Source organism: Mycteria americana, chromosome 14, assembly GCF_035582795.1.
Source record: "Mycteria americana isolate JAX WOST 10 ecotype Jacksonville Zoo and Gardens chromosome 14, USCA_MyAme_1.0, whole genome shotgun sequence".
In the NCBI taxonomy this organism is placed as follows: domain Eukaryota; kingdom Metazoa; phylum Chordata; class Aves; order Ciconiiformes; family Ciconiidae; genus Mycteria; species Mycteria americana.
In genome coordinates this window covers 14237349-14258879 of record NC_134378.1, presented here as the reverse complement: position 1 = coordinate 14258879, position 21531 = coordinate 14237349, and the positions used below count along the sequence as shown (strand labels likewise).

Genomic DNA, 21531 nt, shown 5'->3' with positions numbered 1-21531 from the left:
ATGATTTAACTGTTTCTTCGACCTTTCAGGAGTGCTCTTGTGCTTTATCTCTGTTCCCCAGGGAAGAAGTTGTAAGCCATTTTTAAAGTATTTGATACAGTTTCATTAGATCTCAAACACAGCTGTTCCCCATTTCTACAAGTGGATTTCTCCCTTGTTGCCATTATCTTTTAAATTCGACTGGAGTCTATTACGCACACTGTGGGTATTTTTTTGCACGAAATGTTCTCCATTTCCCTAACCCTTCAATAACCTACTTACCAGATAGGCTATTTGCACATTCTTAACTGAAATTCAAAAGCCCATAACAATTCCATTATCAGAAATATAAAACCAAAAAACTTAAACAAAGAAGAAAAATTAAAACCGTTCTGCAGGTCGCATCCACTGCTGGAACCGGACCCCCCCAACCAGAGCTGCAATCCCACCCTGGCCAACCCCTCCACACGTTACAGCTACTGCAAAGAAGAACTGTAGAACTTTGCTTCGCAAACCACAACTTGTCATTCAAAGCCTACACTGTTAGATTAAAGCTCCCCAGTTGGTGATATTTTTATTTTCGGCTTTTTTCGGTCAAATTCTTTTACAGTCTAGTTTGAAAACTATTTTTATTGGCATTATGAAACATGTCACATATATTAGGCTGGGAAAAACCCAAACTATTATATGACAAAATTGACAAATCTGATAGAAATTGAACCTGCAGCTAATCACATAGGAAACAAAACACTTTCTGCCATTCGAGTAATCCACAGGGCGGAACACACATGTGGTGAAGGAAAACATATTGTACCCGTAAAAACATCTCAAGTGAGTGAGAATGGATATACAGCTTTCTAGCTAGGATTGTTACAGGGTTCTCATGCTGTGGCTTCCGAGTGCTTTGCAGCGATGCTCCTAGCCTGCCACGAGATAAGGAAAACCTGCTAGTCCAAGTCTTAATTTTTGCACAAGAAAAGCCAGGTCAGATGAATCTTACCCAGACTAGCTGTGGTGGGAGAAAGGATGCAGTGGCAATCCAGGCAAGAGGAGCTCCTGGGCCAGTTTTACCCCAAACATCCCCTTCCCACCATACCATAGCAGACTGCTTCTGCAGTGCTGCTTTGAGCTGAATCAGTGACTAATCTGGAGTTAAATAAAAACATCTGAGGGATGGCACAGGTGAAAGAAAAAAGCAGCTGGGAAACTGCTCAATCAGTCCTGCTGCCAAAGCCCCGGTACCATCACAGTATGGAGAAATGAGGAGCAGGCTGTAGTGGAGGAAGGGAAAATCCATCCCCTCCTCCACCAAACTGCACCTCTCAATAACCGGGGTACTGTGATCATGTCGTAACTATACATCTTACACATTTGTACATTTTTATGTGTGTGTGGTGGGAACTGTTACCTAATGCTGCAGTAATTATTGGGCACAAACAGCAAATGTCACACATTGATTTATAAAAAAGAAGATGGATAAAGTTACCTAGTGTATAAAAAAAAGTGGGTAATGCTTTTAAGCAATTTCATTGTCATAGACTACATCATTAAAATCTTGTTTAATCTGGAATCCAGGGAAAATGAAAGTCCCTCAGTTTTGTTTCAGAAAGCGGGGCTTTGCCCATCTTTACTTTTCACTGTAGCTCAGATTGCAGCAAATAACCTCCACGCCTATCTCATCTGAAATGCTTTAGTTGAGACATCGACCAGTTCTCTCTGCTTTCTATCTCCAGAAGCATAACAAATGCTTTTCAATGTCATAGGAAGTAGCATTTCCTGCATTACTCAACATTTAAATGAAACTTTGGTCACAATTTTTTAGGGAACAGGCTATTACTTAATTGCATCTTTGACCACAGTTTGAAGCTCTTGGCACCCTTGTGGTCAGTCACTGAGTGTCAGAACACAGGGCAGATATTCAGCAGTCTGGAGGAGGGGATCTCGGTCTTACAAAGGTGAGACTTTCATCCAGTTAAATAAATAAAGAAGAAAGCCTACAGGATTGAGTTTTCCATAGTTTCCAGAAAAGCTAGAAATTATCTCAAACTTCAAAGCTCAGGTGTACAAATTGGAAGCCAAACTTAAAAAAAATACATGACTCTGTTGAGGCTTCAAACTTCAGCATCATCAGAGCTGGAGCTCGGGCCCTTCTCAAGGTGCCATGTGCCATGCAGCGCATGGGCCATCCCACCCAAACCCTACCAGTGCTGAGGGCTACCAGTCCGTGCTAGCAAGCTCGGGCCTTGAGGTCAGCCATCACACAATAGCTCATCTCCTGAAGGCCAACATTTCTTGTCCCCCAAAACAAGGTTTCACTTCTAAATGGCCTGCTGGGGACAACACGTGGTCAACACTAACTCCAAAACTCTGTGGTGCTACCATCAATCTGACCATATGGGCAATCCCAGGTCAGTTCTCAGACCCATGCCAGGCCCTGCTTGCTTTAACAGTTAAAGACACAGTTTTTAAGATTAGTCTGAAAAATAAAAGTTCATGAAAGCACTGAATGAGGTTAAACACACACATGGTTTGGTGGCACCTCCAAGAACCAACACTGCACACCCAGAGAAACCAGGATGGCCTCAGAGACCTGCGAGAGGGCTGGTGCTGCCAGGGGAGATCCCCCACACCCCTGGGGACCACCCTGCTGCGAGATTTCATCTCTCAGGAATTTCTGCAAATCTCCCCCGCGTTCACAGCTATAATAAATATGTGTGAACACATTGAGTGCTTCGGTGCTAATATGTTATTTATTTTCAGCTCCGTGCCACCAGCGTTGTTAGAAACGAGGTACATCAGTTGGTGTATTATTGCACTCCTCTACTATGTAATGGCAATGCAAAAAGCAAGTTCCATCTATACCTCCTGAAGTACCCACGTATCATATACAAAAAGACATTTGAAGAACAGAGAAAGGAGTGATAATGACTACACATTAAAAACAATTCAGAGCTTACTTTGATTTTATTGAGATTAAAAGAAAGCCCTACAGTGTACTAGTAGGCTGAGAGAAAAAAAAATATCCCTTCCTATACGTGTATGTAGTGATTTCAGTATTCAAAGTACTTAAACATCTGCTTAAGACATAGCGCATGGCTCCAATATGCTGCTCTGGTGTCATATGTCACTGTGTCGACTTGTATGCTCCATTATCTAAAAATGGCTACCTCTTAGACAAAGTCCCTCTGTGACTCGCTAATTACTTCCATTAGTTTAAAACAAACTTGACTAGAGACAGAAAAAATCCTGAGAGAAATTAAGTCTAATTTTTTAAACAAGCAACGTCTCTGCTCCACATTGCTCTTCTCAGGTAGCACAGGTAGATGAATGCTCAGCAATGAATTAACACAGCCAGCTCCTCTCCGAAGAGCCCTTAGGAGCTGCTAATACAAAAAGGCTTCAAGGACGTATGGATTCCATAACATTTATCCGCTACGAGGGATCGCACCTTGCACAGCTGCCCAAACAGCAGCAAACAGGCCATGGCTCACCCGAGCGGCTTTGCAGAAGATTTCAGCCACACAGGGGAGACAATTCAGAAACTCATCTGGGCCTGAATATTAGGGATCACCATGTTCAGCCGCTGTCAGGTAGAACTGTTGCCGTTGCTCTAGGCACTGGTTATACACAGCGTAGAAAACACAGTATAGACGAACTGCTCACATTTTCACCACATGGTTGCAAAGACTCTCATTAGAAATCCTGTGCTCATCCTCCGTGCTGCCCTGTGAAAATGATTCCTTGGAATGTTACATGACTAATGAGATGCACTGTTACATATATATATACACACACACACACATATACCCAACATATATACATCATCTATATATATATTATATTTTGTCCAGATATATGTGTATAGGTTTGGGAAAAAAATGAAACTATTGTTCTATAATAAATACCATAGCTCAAGGAAAGGAGATCTCGTCCATATTTTCAAATTCCACCTCTTACCTCTACTCTTTGCTCTCATGGAAACAGGAATTAAAATTTCATCCAATGGCAGAAAACTTTTGCTTTTTTTTTTCTTTTTCTCTTTTAGGAAGCTCTAAGTCTATGTAATTTGAAGTTGATGCAACTCTTGACTTTAAAATAATTTAATAAATAAACAAACAAACATTGGCTCTGCTTACTAGACTTAGATCTCTCTGTGGACACAAATCCATCTTCCTTTGACCAGTTTGAAGTCTAAAGAACACTGCATGAATTTAACATTCAAAAGCTGCAGCACCAGTAATTAGGATTTCAGATAAACAGCAGAGCCACACATCTATCATTTTTACAGGATGGTAAAAAAAGAAAACTTTTTTTAATATACTCTGGAAAAATGTTCAGTGATGCTTATCGAAAGCTTATGCTGAAAACTGCATCAAATGCCTGATGAAAAGAAAACCAAGAAGGCACCCTCGTTAGCAGACTTTTAGGTTTAACCCTTTACCCTCATCATTTTTAATTGCTTCTCTATGAAAGGAGAAACTATGACAATTTGATATGCTGAAATAGGTATTGAGTGATGGGCAGAGAAGCTGCAGGAGTCTGCAGCAAACTGCTGGGCATCTGAGAAAAAAACAGTATCTTTCTTCAAAAAAGACACAGGGTGAAAAAAAATTCAACAAGTTTTGCATTGTTCCCTTTTATTATTTAGCTTGTTAAGCTAGCTGGACAGAGTCAAATGATCAAGCGAGGATCTTGAAAGACGTACGAATACACTGAACTTCCTTGCCCCCCAAATGTCTGAGAAATATATTGAATTTAATAGGACTATAAATGGTATAAACCAAAGAATTCACTTCAAGCCTTATCCTTCTGGATTCTCCTTTAACTTCTCCTAGTCCATTAAAAAGTGCCCCCTCTGGCAAGCTGCACAGGGCTGGAAGAGCAGGAGGGATAATACTTATTTATTAGGATATACCCCCTGGCAGGACATCATCCCACAGTTCAGGATATGGGTCCCTTCAGGACATTTTTTCACCATGGTTTTGAGGATTATCGCTGCAAAGATGTTTCTTTCCTGATGAACTTCAAAGCAGCAAATACATACCACTATTTACAGCAGGATCCCGTCTGCTTTTCAAGTGGCGTCTCTTGAACAGCTCCCTTTACACCCGGTGCGACTGTGATAAACCTAAGCCGCCAGACCCACTCCTCGCACCACTTCTGTGAACACCATTAAGATGGGGATGGCTTAACTGTAACCTTTGGAAATTTCAGATGTTCAGGTAACCTGCAGAGTCCTGAGCATGTACAGAAATGTCCCTTTTGTGTGATCTTTAGCAAATCACTTGTATTCCTGCCCTGGCACTTCTGGCCCAATGCTCCCATATGTCTGCACTCATCCACCTTCTCAGGCTTCTGAAGGGCGGGTGGCAGTCCTGGCCAGCATTCCCCTGCACGTCACCACATCAGAAATTAAAAAAAAAAACCCAGCTTCCTAGTGGATAGGAACCTGTTGTCTAAGAACAGGCATGAAACAATTCAGTTAATCAAAAAAATGTACGTGTTCCTGGGCACCCTGTGAGTGCATTACATTCTTGCAAACTGATTTCTCCATTAAGTGCTAATGTGAAACAGAGCGCGCTGTGCCTCATTGGAAAGCTTCATTTATTTGAGAAAGTAAGTACGTAGTATAAACTTTTACGTGGCCACATTTTCGAGGCATCTTTCTTTATGTTCACGCAACCCCTCTGCAATTCTGTGAGAAAACTGTTTTACAGCAGTGGAAACAAACTGCAGTCAAGTGAATTCCCCACGGCCACACTGGAAATCGCCAGCAAAGCTGGGAATTGAATCCTGAAACTCAGGCTCCCTGTTTCTCATTCAAACTGCCAGATCACACTGCCTCCATCACCCACACACAGGTTAACCAAATACAAGAGAAAAATCTGAAATGGGAAAACTGACTTTTACAGGCACTTCAAAAAGCAAATAGGGGCAGATTCTCAGTCCTACAAACCACTGGCATATTTCCCAATTAGCACGGGGTTAAAAAATTAAGAAATATCACACAACTTCCTATTGCAATTGTTTTGTAAAACGGAGTCCTCTGAACAAATGTAAACGTGTGGTGGAGTTCTGGGACTAAAATACCTTGTCTACAAAAGGCTAATGCTGAAAGGAAGGCAAGAGGATTTCGTTTCTCTTGTGCTAAAAGGATGAATGTATCCAGGTACAACAGGCTTTTCGACCACTCTGGAAGAACCCAGAGACGTTGCTGTTTCAGTGTTTTGTGGAAACGAAAACCGACTTGAGCCATTCCACTGACACGCAATGCTACATATAAGACCAGAGTCCTATTTCTGACCCATTCCTGCTTACAGTGAATCCCATACTATCATACAATACACACCAGATTTGCTTCTCGCAGTTAATAAACTACTCAGAGCTCTTCGCCTTCTGTACAAGAAAAACAATGCATAAATAGGAAAAAATGATGGCTGTAAAACCTGATAGAAACAATGTATAATATTCATCCTCCCATTACTAATTTTATAGGTTACATTTTCAACCATGTCCCCATAAAAATATTACACTAATAAACTCTTAGTGTCTTTATTTAATATTTATAGCACTGTGGGAGAACCGAACTCTACTGGTAAAAGGTAAAAACAGCAATTCAAACAGCTACTTCAGAGTCTAATAGACATATCCCTAGTGATCAAGTTCAAGAGTATACAGTTTAAGAAAATGCTTTGATACGGAAAACTGTTGGAGATAAATGGATATAAGTTGGTTGGTATATGAATGTATATAAAAATGTGCATGCCCACACCCTCGGCTTCACAAAGCATTGATTATTCATTAAGTGTTCTCAGAGTAAAAACCAAAAATAATGAATGAGTTAGGAGAATTAATGAACTGCCCCACAGTCTATCATCTGCTGAAAATATTTAGCATGATTTAGCATGTTCTTAATGTTATTTTCTTGCAATTAATGGTACAGAAATCTGCTGCAATTTTACCCATTTTCCATATCTCAGGTCAATGTGAAACATTACATCCAATTTTCCAGTGCATTATTTATGATCTCTGAGCTATGACTGCTAATATTTGCCTTACTGGAATAATAATAAATTACCATAACAATTTACCATATGTAATTATGTTAAACAAAATCTTTCTTTATTTATCTTCCTGTAATCTTCAGTCACAGTGAATCCTCCTATACGGAATACGCAATAATGCAACATTCACGACATTCCCAACCTATTACATGCTTGTTAGAAGTGACTCCATGTGCTAGTCAACTGGCTACACCTCTGAATCAGCACCCGAGTAGCAATCTATCTCCAGCAGCAAGTAAGATAGATTTGAAATGGCACATAAAAGTATTTTACGTTTAAAAGTACATTTTGAGTTTCCCCACTTTAAGTTCCAAAGCTCAACCCCCTCCATGATCAAATTATCCACGCAGCTTTTGGGCACACACTAGTAAACTCCTAACTACCTCATGTTCATTTGCAGGCTGTTTTGCTTTCACAAAGCCGGGACTGCCTCCAATAGGTTTTATGGGGAAAACTGCAAGCCTTGTTCATGCACAAGTCATTTATTAAAAAAAATAAAATATTTCTGTGGGCAGAACTACATGGAAAATTCATTTTTGCATTTCCAGAGCCACCTAAATGCTTTCCACACCTTTTCCAGCTTTATGTTCACTTTTAATAGCTCTTGCTTACATAGGGTTTCTGTTTCCATGGCCAGACGAAAAGAAAAGGAACAATACATTTCAACACACTGAAATCAGGATCCTTTAGAAACTCATTCTGTCACCTGTACAGTCAGCCAGTAGCAATGAGGAGTTGAAAGTACATTAAAAAAAGATCTAAATCCCATTCAAACAAAACAAAACCAGCCCTACAGTAAACAAAACCCAATTCCCAGACACTGCCTGCCTCCTTCATGATCCCACCAGTGCTATTTTTCATTTACTGGAAGCCAATCCAACTAAAATACATGTTTTTAAGGAAGAAAAAAAGAAGTATATTTCACTTTTGGTATTGGAATTGGAGGGGAGTACAGACCCCTGGAGAGAAGGACTGTAGAACATGATAGAAAAGATGAATCACTCTGGCAGCAGCCAGCCAGCCATTAATTTTCAGCAAGCCAGGAGTTGGTCCAATTAAACCAGGCTCCTTTCTCTACATTAACATGCTTTACTCAGTTTTTTCCCGAAGCTAAAACATCAGCTCGAGACCCCAAAGGCTTTTCTATTTAGGATCAATCAATCTACCTTGCTGCACTGTAAAACATACACTGTCAGCTCTGAGGCTAGCTCAAAAAAGAGCAACAGTGGAAAAATTTGATAAATTGACATGTTCTGGCAGTTAGTAGAGGGATTCTTCCTACACTGTCACTTATTTTTATCTGATTAGAAACAAGTATTAGTAAAGGGAATATTCCCCTCAGTTCTCTTCCCTGTATTTAGCATTGGGCTAAAGGAGGAGTCTTTTCATCCCCAATTTTCTAAATCCAAGCCAGAAGCTTCCCACCACAAAGGCAGAGAGATACTATCCATATTTCAAAGGGCAGTGAGTTTGAATTGGATTTGCATGATGTGGAACTCACATTCAAGCCTCTTCTCCAGCACAGGAACACGAACCTGCATCTATTAGCGCCCCATGTTAAAGACGTTATTCACTGCTTTCCACATTTTTATGCTCAGGGTTTTACCGTGGGTGTGCAACCTCACCTCTGGGTTTCCAGCACCTGCTTTGGCAATGATTGCTTTATTCGGGATTTCACTGCCCATTTGAGATCCCGTCACTCTCCTTCTGCCCTACTGAGACATTTCAGAAATTATTAACTAATAAATGAGCCAGGGACTGATGCCAGAGGCTGGTAAGAAGGACACTTATTTGGTCTGAAGTTCCCTGCAAAGCAGCACCCGGAGCTGGGATAACTCAGAGGATTACTCCTTTCTTCGGTGAACGCCATAGTAACTATGCTGTTGGCTTCCATTCTTGTTCTCAATAGACATCTTTATCCTGAGATAAAAAAACCTTTCACAGTAGTTTCATTATGACAGTCCTCCTCTGTTCTTAACAGTAAGGTGGACCAAAAGCCACTGGGATGTGCAGCTGATGTTTCAGCTTCAGATTAAAAGGCTAATAAAGAGAAGCCTGGTTTGGGTAATCTTGCAAATACCAACTGCACCACGCTTTTTGGCAAATGCTGAGTTTTTATGGGTAACCCTGTTCTTTGCTCTTCTTTAAATTCCATGCATCTGTAGGATAGTACTGAGATTCACTATGGCACTAATGAGATCATTTTGCAATTAAAGGCTAAGTAGAAACAAAGCTCTCACCACTCTACAGGAGAGTTTGGGTTCTCCGATTAAGCAGCAGTAAATAAACCTGCTTCGCTCTTGGTCCTGGTGCACAGGATTTCTATGATTAACTCTCCAAACAAGATGGACTGATTGACCCCATGGATTAATCAATGAGTTTCTCAGCTTCAGAGCAAAGTGCAAGTTGTGGGAGTTACCTGCAGTAGGATGTGTTTTAATTATTATTACTACAGCACACAGTAAATAAATCCCAGGGCACTTTATTTGGAGGTTTTACCCTTAGTGCTAATGATTTTCACAACGCTCTCATGTTTGTTAAACTACTTACATGGGAAAAGATTTTAAACATCACTATGCATTTCTTGAGGAAAAACTACCGATTTTATGGTAGCCTAATGTGATAATTATAAAGGGAGGAGCCTATAGAATTGTAGGGCAATCTCTAGGTTATAACAGCTGCTCATCTGTCTTACCTGTTGGCAGGAGCATCCCGGGGAGATGCTATAGGGTGGCTGGGGCTGTATTTGAGAGAAACCCCAAGTGTGCTGCAGCGAGCACCTTCTCCCCAGCACTCCCAGGCAGAGCGGAGAGCTTGGCCCTGCTGGTACCAGGAACGCTCCCTCCATTGCTGGAAACGTTCAAGGTCAGGTTGGACGGGGCTCTGAGCAACCTGGTCTAGGTGAAGATGTCCCTGCTCACTGCAGAGGGGTTGGACTGATGACCTGTAAAGGTCCCTTCCCACCCAAACCCTTCTGTGATTCTGTGATTTGGAGCAGTGGTGGGAAGCAGGCAAGCACACACAACTCCTGCACAACTGCAGCCATCCCTGCCAGCTCCCACCCACCCCACTGATGGCGACCCGGAGGCCCTGGGGGTTTTTCCTCTCTGCCACAGATCTCTTTTCAACTTGCCAGAACTGTATTTGAAAGACACAGGGAGCTGCAGGAAGATTTTAGGGAGAAAAAAAAATGTGAACACAGGCCATTTGCAGCCTAGGAAAAGAAGTTGAAAGAGATGCTCCAACCGTAGCCATGTCAGATAGCCTCAGGCTCCTCTCTCCTTACACTCTTCAAAACAAACAAACTCTCAACACCTAGAAACAGAGGCTGCACATGTCAGGGGGAAAAAAAAAATCAGACACACCAGTAAAGACACTGAACTCCTCATGGACTTGACTTGCATGTAAACACTGACAACGTTGGGCTTGACTGTTCTCGTCTTCCTTAGCCTGGCTCAGGAGCAAACATGCACTGATCCAGAGAGTCAAATCACAGTGAAGTAAATGAATAGATGTTTCAGGCAAGAATATTAGAAATGGAAAATTTTGTTATCTGTAAGAATCAAGGCAGGGTAGCTATATTTAACCTGCAGCTACTGTGCACCTCTGTTCATCTGCCTGCACAAAAAGCAGCTGCAGTCCTTACCTTCAGCTGTAGCCTACACAAGTCTTCAGGTTTCAAGAGAAATTAATATTATGTGGAATAAAACACTGTTTGGTACCTGCTGGGCTCAACTGCTTTGACATTTGGAGAAATTCAGAGCGCTTTATTTACAGATGTAAGCTCTGGGTTCTGTTTCTGGAACTCAGTCAGAGGGAGCAGGAGAAGAAAAAGTGGCCTCAATATCAAAGCTGCACTTGAGCAGGTAATAAATATTGGGCAAGTCAAGAGACGGCAGGGCTGCATTGCTGCAGAGAGCCATAGCATCCTGCCCCAGGGCCGGGCCCCAGTGTGCACTGAATTCATGGGAAATTCACCCACGGAGCAAGAAATTAATTGGAAAAGCAAAACCACAATAAAACACAAGCTCCACGCTCTCTCGTGTTGGTCATCACTGAATAAAAATGAACCTCCTAGCCTCTGCAGCCACCCTTGAACAGGCCATGTCTTGACAACTGCATCCCCGCAGCCGTGGCGCTCGGCTGCTGATGCTTCCGATGGAGATACAGGAATGAGGTTTACTGTAATTTTCCTTTTCCTCTTTCATGTTTAGCCCCTCTGCCCCTTACTACAGTGGTCTCCAACAGAAAGGCAACACTCCCCTCGCCTGAAGAATGACCTCAGGATTCAACTAGCAACCTTAAATTTAACAGAGTGCTTTTGGCAGGGCTCAGTACTGTCAATTAAAACAGAGCGAGACTAAAGCCAGTAAATTAGAGAACGTGACAAATGCAGCACAAAGCACTGACGATCCCAGAAGGTATCAAATTTAGTGTTAAAGTAAAGAAACAATAGGGAAGTCCAAGACATTTCAGAGTGTAGTGAATCAAATTAAATTGCCTGAAATTCCACATGGAATACATTTGACAAATTTCTTTCCCCCTCTTCAGCTTTCTGTTTGAGATGAACTGTCGTCTGGCAGCTTCAAACGTCTGGCACAGCTTCAGCTTCAGTTTGCTGGGGCTGAATCCAAACACGAACCTGAACTTTACCAGTTCTGCTCTTTTTGTAAACATACTTGCTGTGGCTGCCAAATGCTTTCCAAAAGCACACAAAACCCAGAATCCAAAAGGAAAACATTGTCTTGCTGCAATAAAATTTGCGTTTTACCACCTATCAATAGCATCCTGTGTCCAGAGCTGTCGGTCGGTCAGAGCCCACCTTGCCCTCTATTTCCCCACACATTTTGAAAGGGCACCGGAGAGTGTGGAGGTCCCGCGGGAGGGATGCGTCTCCCACACACCCGCTACGAGTCCATCCCGCAGCGCTGCAGCCCCGGCAGCACCGGTGCCACTTCTTCCCCCAGGGTTGCGTGGGCAGCTAATAATACAACAATTAGCAGCAGGATTCCTCAGACGTGCTGGATAAGACAAGCAGTAAAATGTCATTATACACGTGTCACTGATAGTGAAGACCAGTTTAGATTACCCCAGTGAGTACTCTCAGGAACAAATTCATTTTGAGGTAGGGAACTTCAGGCAGAGGAACAGACAGATGTAAAGAGGGTTATGATCAAATTGCTCCTGAGCGCAGATAGCATCCGCCTTGATATATCAGATTTTTTTTTCACTTTGCTTCTAAAACAGAACTGTTTTTGCAAAACGCTTACAACAATGGCACATTTCTTTGAAGCAGGATGCGATTCTTCACCAGCAGCATCCCACTACCTGTGAGGATTCTCTCTTACAGGAAACAAATTCTTCCTCAATTTTAAAGCTTTTTAAAACTACCAAGCTCCATAAACTATCCAACTGCAGAAGGCTAAAACGAGGACACCTCTAGGCTGAAGAGCAGCAAATGACAGAGGTGTGTGAATTCTGGCACAAGACACAGAGGCAAGCAGATGCTGTTAGAAAAGCATATTTTATTGTCCACAAAGCATCGGCCTCATCTCTGAGAGCCACATGGAGTTCCACCACTACCCAAAATAGGCAACATCTGGTTCATATAAACTCTGATTTATTGCATGTCTTCTGTCCCCTTGGATTTTAATTATAAGTAGATCTTGTAACTGTTCTATTTGTATTTGTTTTATCCATCTAGATGTTTTTCTATGCTATTAACTACAAACTGAAAGCTCTTTCTAAAAACAGTATAAAAACATACTTAAAATATGCATATGGCCTTTATTAAGGAAATCCCTATATTGAATTTTTAGATGAAGTAAAAGTACCACTGAAACCACTGATTAGCAAGCAAGCCTTTACCTGATTTCCTGAATAGGATGAGACTGAAGAAATTGCTTTTTATTACAATAAACCCCCAAAGAAAATAGAGTACAAAACTGGCTACTGCTTCTAATGTTAACCAGCATGGTTAACGAATAGAAGTCACTCATCATTGCACCACTCTGACCGCTCCCGGGAGCCGTTTGTTGAGCCAGTTTCAATGGTCAAGTGCCAACATTTTAAAGAACCTCTCTAAGGTGGCACTTTCTCAGCAGAAGAGACAGATCCAGACTGTGCCTGAAGAATAAAACATTCTTTCTCCCCTGGGAAAGGGTAATACAATCAGGAATGCAATAGTTGGAAGCCTTCATATTGAGAGGGTTTTTGTCTGATTTTTTTTTTCCCCCTGATGAAACTCTTGATCTTTCTGGGAATAAGTTGATTTAGAAGTCACTTTTTAATTTGTATGGCTGAATAACTACCACCATAAAAGAACATACAGTGCAATAAATAAATACCGCTTGCAAACTTCAGAACTCTCTGCCACCGCTTCATCCATCAAAACTAATTCTGTAAAAAACAAAGGATGTGACAAACCCAACCAACCTTCTTCCCCATCTTACAAAAAGACTGAAATCTGTTTCTGGAGATGTCATAACGCTTCTATTAAATGATCGAGTCCTCTGGAAATGTTTAGCGGTCCTACACAAACACCCTCCACGAGGACCAGTAGCCCTTCTCTCTGCAAGCCCAACACACTGACTGGGCAGCTCAGCACTTATGCAGAAATCCCGTCATACTCATGGCACAGAATTTCTGGGAATATGATGGAAAACAGAAATTGCCACAGATGGCTGAATTGCTGAAATTGGAAAGCAAAAAGGGCTGATAGCTGAGTTTCCCTCACCCCAGTGTCAGCACACAGCGTGACCCACGTGCTGAACCCTCCTCTGCACACCAATAAACCCTCAAGGTGGAGTAATACGAATGTAAGAACTATCTTGGCTCTGTATCTGTTTTTTAATTAAAAAGTTTTGCATGTAAACAGATACCTTCTCTTCTCCCAAATCCACGCTGACATCCACTACTTACCATTCTGAAGTGATCGCTAGAGGAAACATGATTAAAAAATATCATATTCCATGGAAGTTTTCTTAGTACTGCCCATCATCGTGCTGTCTGGTCCCCTTTCACATCAGCTCAATTGTGAGCGTTTTAAGCTGACATCAAAAAGTCAGGCCATTTGAAGACATAAAAGTCAGCTATGAGGTTGTCATCTTATTTTTTATTGATTTATTTATTGATTGGTTGAAAAAGAAACATCGACTGGCTGATATATTTTAAAGGTTAAACGAGCGTGATGAATGACATCAAATAAAGCCCTACCAAACCTCGATTCCCACTTCTTTGACAAACTGCACAGACATCAACAGCCTAAAGATACAATGATCCCAATTTACTGGTAAGTACCAGTACCAGTAAGTACCAATTTACTGGTAAGTACTGGTAAGTGATGAAGACTCCTGAGATGGAGACTCATCTTCTCCTTACAGATGTGAAGGGAGCAGCTGGCACCGACCCTAGGAGGATGCCGCGTTGGCTCTTACGTCCTGTTACCAACACCGGTAGCAGCACTTCAACACTTTCAAGTCACACATTTGCAGTTTTTTCAAAACCAGGCCTCAGTAAGGACTGTCAGCTACCACTGTCAGTAATGTCTAGCTCAATGTAAACACTTCGTTAGTAACGTGATGAAATTACACCTTCAGGTTTATTCTAACTACTAAAATAAATCTTTTCACAGAACACATCTGCATTCATTTATACTGCACTGCTATGACCACAAGTTTTATTTTTTCCTATTTAATTATTCATCATGGATCAGGTCTCAATTTAAGCTAACATGCAAAGATGAGGAAGAATGGGCACTTGTTTATCTCAGTTTTTTCCAATTAATTCAAGTTGTTCATTAATCACATTACTTTTCTACTATGTGATAAGAAAGAAAAAAAAAGCAGCAACCATCCAAACAACAAAAAAAGACTCCCTTCATAGAGAAAGTAGGATATTCTACCAAGTTTACTTGCATGAATAGACTCCATTAAACCAATTAAAATATTCATGTATAGAGATGGCTCATATATTACTGACAGCCTACAAGGAATATTTTTCTTCTTTTTTGCCTTTAATGTCTACAATATTACGAGTGAATTCACCTAATAACAGATGATATGATGGAGATTGGCACAGGCTTCATGAAGAATTTTGCCTGGAAATATGAAATTGTCCTAAATTTCCATCCTGTTCCATACCTGCAGTGACAATAAATGGTACATCAACCAGCAATTTCATGTCTACTACCAGGTGCTATACCTGAATTAATCAAAAACAAAACTTCCAACCCCCCAAAATGTCTACTAAAAGTAACCATCTTTTACCTTTTTTTTAAATAAAAAACTTGGGAAAAGTTGAAATAAGAAACAAGAAAAATATTATTCAGTCCATAATTCACACAGTTTTAATGACATTTCTGACCTTTAAAACAAAAAGTATGAACAACTCACACAGACCATTGGGCAAATAGAAAAAGTAACAAGAAAAGCCAGCAAAGAAAAGAGGAAGTAACTATGAGGAATCCTCTGCGGCTCCAATATGACAACATTTCTACTCGGTAAAAATAAAATGCCATCAAAACTTCACCAGCCACTGCCCTCACTTTGTCTGAAGAGACTTCCTATTGCTCACCCAGTTGTTCCTTTGATTACCTTAATGTCCAAAAGTTTCCGATAAGTAGTCTTGTACTAAGGACATACCACTGTTTGAAATGTGGTTGCCAAAATATAATATTATTTTCTTTTTCTTGCATGTAAATACTAGCAAGAGCCCACACTCTGCCAGCCGAATCAGTTACTGAAAATTGTCCAAAAGTGGATATGAACTTCAGCAAGCCCTTCTGATTCATGCTCATTGATATATTAACAACTTTATCTTGTCTGTATGAAACATCAGGGTCCTGGGCTTTTAAAGATATCCCATATCTCACTACTGAAATATGTGGCCTTGATTATTTTTGTGCTCAAGCATAGGCATCGCTTGATGCTCTGTCACTACACTTACATGCACAAGTCAGTTAATTATGCTGCAAATTACTCTACTTAGCCATTTGCCATCGCTCTTGTCTGACGAGTGTACAGTTGGCATGGTGAACCTGTCTCACAACCAGGTCATTACACAGAGGATGGGGCAGACATCAAGCTCCACTGAACCCCAACCAGCCACACCACCAGCCCTGAATGAGGATGATTCAGATCTGTACGGTTAACCTTACTGTTTTTCTAAATGTTTATAAAAAATCAAACAAAAATGAGCAAATTTTTTTGTTGAACCTGGCTGCCACGGGCAAGTCCTTCTTCTTTGCAGGACTCTCCCCTGTGAGTGCACCTCCCAAAACACCATGGCCTGTGTCCTCATGTGGTGAAAATGAGGTCACGGAGCTGCACTAGGAGCCCCCACCACTGCACGCGGATGGAAAGGTGGGATATGCAACAGGGCAAGCAATGCTGAAGTGCTCTCCTCTGTATGCATGCGGCCAGGACACCTGCATGGCACCTATCTGCAGTACGCCTGGCTTGATAGCTGCTTATTTCCTTGAGCACCAAAGGGATTGAAGCTGTAAAATGAAAAGGCAGTGGGGAGGAATGTAACCATCTGGGGAAGATCCCCCCAACCAGTAGTTTCAGAAAGAAAAATACAGGCTGTCTTGTTTAAATCCACTGTCATATGTTTACGCAGCCCTCCTCCTTGGGTATTTGCGCTACACAATGCCCCCATGGAGCAGTGATATTATATGTTAGCTCTCTACCCTGTTATTTCTGGCTGCTTAAGCAGCAAAGGACCAATATCCCGTTCAGCTATGCTCAGTTGGTGCAAGAGAAATCAGTGAGATATCGCTTTGCAGCTCACTTCACACACCTCTTGTCCTTGTGTGGCACTGCTTGTTTTTGACAATGATTGACGACTCGTACCAAGCCCCTGCATTCACTATTACTAAGAACCAAATGGGTATTTCTTCATGAGCTAACCCTTATCTTGCAAACTCTATGAGCTTTAAGAGTAGAAAGCTTATCCTCTGGAACAGTCTTTCACTTCTAAAACACCTCCTCTTTTCTTCTGTGATTTACTGTTCATTTATCTTTACTGGAAAGCTGATATTTCTGAGTTTTTATGGAACTTTATGGAAAAGCCAGCCATGGAAACCTGAGAAATGAGAAGCCAACACTCCCACCAGCATATTAGCTGGTTTTAGACCATAGTTAATGAGTTGTCAATCATACATAATTTTACACTAAATTTCATTTACATTTAAGTCACAGTGGACTGAGCAGTGGTGTACATATCCATCAACCAGTTTCCAGTGACCATCAATAATTAATAGCCTCTGTTCACCCTATAACTTAGTTTCCCAAGTCCAGATTGACATCTACAAGGCAGACTGGCTCTCAAGACAGTATTTCCCCAAAAAGTAATTCACATCTGAAACACAGAGCAGACACACGGCCATTCTTTTAGCGACAGCTGACCTCCTTTCCAAAATTCACCTATTTCTGGTACAGGAAAAGCACTCAGGTCATTTTCATTTAAAAGGGAGCTTCAAACTGAGTAGTGCCAAATATCACAGACAAGGCAGGGAATCAACTAAGGGACTAATGAATTTTATTCACCTACTACTCAACATCATGCAGAAGAGCCACTGAAGGTGTTTGTGCCTTCTCCAACCTCTCACCCCAATGCTTCATGGTGAGTCTTGAAAATCTTGGCTCCATTTGGCATTATATGCTGTTGTCTGATTTTCAAGCTGATAGCTAAAGGGAAGACTGAAGGATGAAGGTCCTTGGCTGGGCCAAACCATACTCATTTTGACAAGTTACATCACTTGACAAACAAATACCATCACTTCACCTTTTGAAACTCTACCTGGTCTACCAGAGAACCAAACAAGAGCCAACTGAGACCTAGCAGGTTTAGGGCCGCTCTAAATAACAAGCATCCAAAGGACTGGCAGGTAACTACGTTGCAACCTCCTGACTGGGGTTTTTCTCCATTAGTTGTGAATTTAGGCCGTTTTCTGATGCTGTTTTGAGTAGCAAATGAGGGCCAAAAGATGATCAAGTCTGAAAAGAATACACTAGGATAAGCAAAGGAGAAAGCAGTAACCCATATTCTATTGTTACATCCTGCTAACTCCAAGCCTTAAAACTTAAGCTAAACAGTATTTAGTGATTTATTCTGCTTAGCTCTAGATAGAATACCAAAGTATTCTCTTCCGTCTTAGCAGCAAGGCAGGGTGTGGGGACACAAGGTGAAATCATGTCTGTTTATGCCACCTTTTAATTTAGCTGATTTGGGCTGAAAGGATTGCATTAGAGAGGAATTACTCCTTAAGAGGTTTCTTTAAAGCAAGGAATTAAAAAAAATTCTGAAAAGCTTCAGGCCTCCTAATACATGTGACTATTTTGCTGTGTTTCAGCCCTGGAAAAAAAACAATTATTGAAGCAACAAAACTCTGTTTCTTCTAGTAATAAAGAGTAAAAGCTTGTCTGGGGGAAAAAATAGTGATTAGATTGTGACCGTGTGTTACTTCCAGATGTAAAGCCATTTTGCTTGAGACAATATTAAGATGCTAGGATGCAAGGTTTGATCATTAATTTTGGCTAACGCTACACACTAATGTTGCTGCAGTCTTAGATTTTTTTCTTCTCCCCTGGTTTTAGACAGCCTTAATCATGCTTACAGCTGATTCTAATTGCTGAATCGTATCACTCTCCACCTTCTCTAAAATGCTTGGGGCAAAAGAAATAGTGAAGATTAATGACAAACGTGTAATTAGAAGAAAATGTAAAGATCTTGTGTTAATCATTCAGAAATAATTTGATAAATATGAAATTCTGAAGAGCTCTCGGAGTAAAAGATGATAAAATGAGTACTGTAGCACAAAGCTAAGCAAATTTATATGTACCACACTCCTTGCAACTGGAAAAAAGAGCTCACGCGAGCACATGCAAGCGTGTGGGTATGCAAGGGAGGCTTTATTAACATAATGGAATTCAGCATGGAAGACCATCTGTTTTAATTGAGCAAGCTTATTCGTACAATGCTTTGCTCCACTAATCTTGTTTAGATTAATGTTAATGTTCTATTAAAAGGTAGTTTATCATCCCACAATACTGAGTTAAAGTGATCACACCCATAGTAATATTCTCAGTGCTTATGGAGAGCGCTCTCATTACCAGGCTATTGATCATCTTACAGTGCAACTATTAAGGCTGAGAACCTTGGTTAAAAGTAACCAGAGGTCTTTTTTCCAGTAAGGGTAAAGGCATAGATAAATAACTTTTATTTAATTAATTAAAAATAAAAGAGAACACAGTCTGCAAAATGATTCTCAATTATGCCTTTAGATAACTACAAGAATGATGCTTTAGCTAATAATACCTTTCAGGTTGTAACAGAGAGAATAAGCATCAAACTGGGATGGGATTCTCTGGATTGCTATTTTTTCTTTTCTTCCTGTGACACATCTTCTCACCATAACACTTGATCTGTCCTTAGCCTTTGCATTTAATGGGAAAGCAGGAAGTTGAGTGCTAGTCAGAAGCACACCTATCATTAAAAATGCAGACACAGGGTAAGTCAAAAAACTGTAGCAAAGCACATTTTGTATATTGAGCTAAAATCCCCAAACTGTAGGAGGCATCAGTCTATCCTGAAGGTTTATCTTTTTTTTTGCAAATATGGCAGAATCTGAAAATGAACTCTTGCATCCTCCATGGCTGGAGAATATTGTACCTAAATGTTCTGGTTATTATTTTGAGAAGGTTATATTTTTATAACAAAATTATGTGCCAGCCAAGAAATGAATCAGTCCATCATTTGTTTTGGGGGGTGGTGTTGGATTAGCGAAATGGACTACAAACAACTATATTTACAACAAAAAGAGGACTATAATCAGAAAAATAAATTCTACACCCATCTGAGTTGGGTCATATTCGGTGACAGAGTGGGTTTTCTTCCTTCAAATACCTAACACTGTTTGTAGAGCTTCATCTCTGTTTCCCTCCTCTCATCTTCATAAATGCCATCCTGATCTGCTCGAGCCCAGCTTCAAGGCCCCAGTGAGGATCACACTCCTGGCTGTCCCTTCTAACAAAGTTGTTTTGTTTCATTGCACATCCCTGGGTCCCCTTTCTCCATTGTACCAAGCAGCGGCTCAGTGTCCGCCCCCTCAAACACTTCTCCTCTCTCTCCCATGCCACCAGAGCCTTGGCATTTGCTCCTCTTGTTGCCAACCAACTAGCTTTGCCCTTTCTCCCTTGTTGCTCCATCACTTTGGAAGAGCTCCTGGTGAGCCAGCAGCAACACTACCTTCACATTTCCCTCCTTAAAACATCTCCTTTGCCAGAGCAGATAAAAAAGTCTGGATAGTGGCTAGGCAGCTGGTGTGCTGGACGACTGCCTCTTGTGCGGAAATTGCTGTTTCTTTGTTTCTGAGGACTCACCCCATCTGTCCATCTCAATTCATCAAATGTGTCCTGTCTTACACTGAAATGGCAAACCCACAAGGGCAAAGATCAAGTTTTTTGTGTTTATTTTGTACAGCTTCTAGTACAATGGTGTCTACAACTGCAGCTGCTAAATACCACTGTGGTACAAATAAAGTAACAAAAGAAGCAACAAAAGTAATCCTCCCTCCTCCCCAAATATCAAGCATGGCTTGAAAGAGTCCACTTAGAATTTTTATTTCATAAGGGAACATTTTATAATTACATTTTGGGCATATGAACAAGGAAGATGAAGGATACCAAGAGAAGATGAAATATATGTGAAGAAATTCTTCACATGCAATTCTAAAAACAATAATCTCACAAAGCAATAATTCAAGTGAGACTTCTTCCCCGAATACCAAAACATGCCAGTCATTAATTAAAATTCAGAAAAGCTTCTTTGTGATACGAAAGCATCACCATTCCCCCTCTGCAAAATTAGGAACCTGAGAAGGAGAAAAGTTAAATGGTTTGTCCAAGAAAACCCAGCTGACAGTTGCCAAACTGCAAAACGCTCCAAGCAACATCAGATACTTGTTCTCACACTGGCTATGAGGATGCCGAAAGCTCCCCATTTTAGCCTGGGATAAGTTTTAAGTTTCTGAATAAAACTAAACCTGAGAGTAGCCCATGCACTGAGCTTTCAAAAATCCCATCTGAGCTGACTCCAAAATACACTAATTATGTGGATTATGTAGGATACAAAGGCATCTTCTCATTAAAGAACTACACTCTGAGATGAAATCCTCTCTCAAATTGGTGTACTCTAGTGAAAACGAGACCGGCTGAGGATGCATGTGTATGAGCCACAATTTTTCATGGGAATGTTGGAAGACACTTAAATGAACGCCTTAATTTGCAGAGTGGAATTGTTAATGCTTCCCTCAGAAAGACAAGATGCATTTCTACCTCTAACGAGCGATATACATCTATAGCTAACAAGCCATACAACCTCTGAGCGAATGTTGACAACTTCACAAGGGAGACGCACGAGCCAGAGATTACACTGGAAAAGTTGATAGTGATCAGGGTTACAAATCACTGATTTCCTGAGTATT

At 40.9% G+C, this 21531-nt stretch overlaps 1 protein-coding gene across 1 annotated transcript in view; it reads right to left on the bottom strand.

Annotated features, from left to right (window-relative positions):
- CDH4 (cadherin 4) overlaps nt 1-21531 on the bottom strand; it is a 468873-nt gene that overhangs the window by 182699 nt on the left and 264643 nt on the right. The gene's annotated exons all lie outside the window — the stretch shown is intronic.